The sequence below is a fragment of the Poromitra crassiceps genome (assembly GCF_964638095.1).
Source record: "Poromitra crassiceps genome assembly, chromosome: 16".
Lineage (NCBI taxonomy): Eukaryota > Metazoa > Chordata > Actinopteri > Beryciformes > Melamphaidae > Poromitra > Poromitra crassiceps.
In genome coordinates this window covers 11868712-11871211 of record NC_139645.1, presented here as the reverse complement: position 1 = coordinate 11871211, position 2500 = coordinate 11868712, and the positions used below count along the sequence as shown (strand labels likewise).

The 2500-nt window shown below is 38.3% G+C and overlaps 1 protein-coding gene across 1 annotated transcript in view; it reads left to right on the top strand.

Moving 5' to 3' along the window:
- Positions 1-2005, top strand: part of crtc3 (CREB regulated transcription coactivator 3) — a 59223-nt gene extending 57218 nt beyond the window's left edge. Inside the window, exon 15 of the mRNA XM_083652969.1 lies at positions 1-2005. This exon is cut by the window's left edge and continues 1977 nt beyond it. The gene's annotated coding sequence lies outside the window, so the exon portion shown is untranslated.
- Positions 2006-2500: the final 495 nt, after the last annotated feature.

Sequence of the window (2500 nt, the reverse complement as noted above, 5' to 3'; positions counted from 1 at the left end):
AAACGTACCATGAGAAAAAGGAACTTTATTTTTTAACTTGGTTTTGTTTAAAAAAAAATCTACTTCTGTGTATGTGTATATTCATGATATAAGTTTTATTTGACATTTTGTACTGACTTGTAATGCCGCTTGTATTTTTGAAATCTTGTCTTTTGAAAGAGGGCTGTTGCTAGTTTGGAGCAATCCTTTTCTAAATATCTGTTTGGTTCAGGCTATCTGTTCACCTGCGACCCCCGTTGTGAGAAGTCAGAGGGACTCATTCATAGCAGACTCGACGCTGTGGACACTGGACTCGTAACATTGCACTTGTCTTGCGTTTGCACTGATTGGTTCACATTGTGTAGAGATTGAATTTTTTTTTTTTGCATCTGCATATTTTGATAATATGAATATATTTTTGTAACAAATAACCCAAAGAAATTCAGTGAAGCCGTTACCAAGAAATTGAGACTGTGACTGAAGACTGAGTATAGTCAGTGCACATAGAAATAAGACATATACATATTTTCAATATACTGGTGAAAGGTGGTTATACTTGTGTTATGTGATCTGAGAAAACAGTTACTCTGGGGTTGGATAGATGGTCAGTTGTGTAGTGATTAATGTGATTTGTTTCGTAACAAAAGCTCAGATTTTACAATAGATTAGCAGAGGGGTTTTCAAAGTCTGAAACTGTGGGCCTCCCCTCAGACAAAGCCTATAATAACTAATGTAATATTTTTCATTTCTATTGACTTCAAAGTGACTCGAGGCCTGCCTTCCACTTTGAAAACCCCCTCCATTATCACATTTTGATGATGTAATAAGTGGCCATTTGGGCATTTGGTGCCCCCTAGTGTCTGTTTTACTGAACTCCCATTATTGCAGGTAAAATTGTAAGGCAGGCAGCAAATCTCATGTTAATGTTGCTCTTGCTCGCCAAAGGCTGCATGTGGAACAGTCTCTTGACCTTGGTCTTTTGGCTATGCATCTGATCTCCGTTTCATGAATTGGTGAATAAATGCAACCTGTTGAACGGGTTACAACTTAAATCATATGCAATGTTAACAGGGCTTTGCAGTTTCCTCTTTAGCTGATTTATGTGTGGAATCAAATTTGGTAGAAATAACAATATTACGTGCGTCCGGTGTCCACAGTCTCTAGATAAAAAGATGGTATGTTATTTCAGGATTGCATCTCCTTGATCGTCACTGTTTTCGTGCCCGAAAGAGAGTAGAAAAATCATATAAAACAACTCACATGATGAAAATAACAGTGGACCAATGATGCAGCATGCCACTGTTATGCATTTTAAAGCCGTCACTTAGAAGGTGTCTCACATGCACTGTGTTCACCTTTGGGTTTTGCACGCATGAAAGAGATTATGTGTTTGTTTTGATTTTTGTCAAATACAAAATGACGAGTGACATGTAGGCGTACCATGAGGTCATTTTATAACAGAGTTTATATTCAATTTCAGCCTGCTCTCCTGTAAGCCCTGCGTGACTGGATCAGAGCTGCAGCTGTTTCTGATGGGCTTGTCCTTACCTTCTGCTATCTAAACACCTGCCTTCCACTGCCTTACTTTGACTTCTCACACCCAAACCATAACCAACCATAACCTTTATGATCTGAAAATCCCCTGTAACTCTGACTTCTCACTTCCCTTTAGCTTCATTCAGCATCAACTGGCCTTGGTTGTTGTCTGTCGGTCTCGGTCTCGGATCGTTGTTTTTAATACCAATTTTAGAGCTAATATTGTGGATATATTGTTAAATTTCGCTGAAGGATTTCTGAGGGTTTTCGTTTTTGGTGTCTTACTTTTTTAGTTGACTATTAATGTACAGTTCTATATTATTTAAAGAATGTTCCTTGTCCACTAGTGTTACTACTTTTTTTGTAATGTCATTTTGAGGTATTTTTTCCCCAAATATTAAATTTTACTATACCACAACGTTTTTGGTTTGTGATGTATGTTATAGTGCTTACCTTTTTTTGATTTAATATAAACAATAAAAATCTATACTGTGTATCAAGTGATGCTGTTGGTGCGGTAATTGTGACTTGCCCCTGTGGCGTTAACTGTTGTGGCCAGCAGGTGGCAGCAGTGTGGTGCAGTTTGTCTTAAACAGTCTCGCCTCACACAGTTTCAAGAAGAAAAACTTTATGTGATGGGTCTGATGTTTTTCTAATCTTTGCAGAAATATGCGAACATCTTCCTTTATCCCTAGACTGCAGACTTGTTTTTCTTTCTTTTTGTTGCGGGGCACTACTGGCTAATTTAGCACAGTATAGTGGTTTCAGGATGCCCATGTAAGACAGATTGTCGCTGTTGGACCCTCCCCAGGGGGGCTCCAAGCAGTTTCAGGGGGAGACTCAGTGAATGGAAGTGAAAAAATATTACATTAGTTATTAAAAGGATATCACTATAGAATAGCCTAATTGTGTGCCTTGGTTAAAGAGTTCAGAGATAGTCGTTTTGGGGAATTTGACAATTTTTCCAACTTTCCCAGAGTCAGAA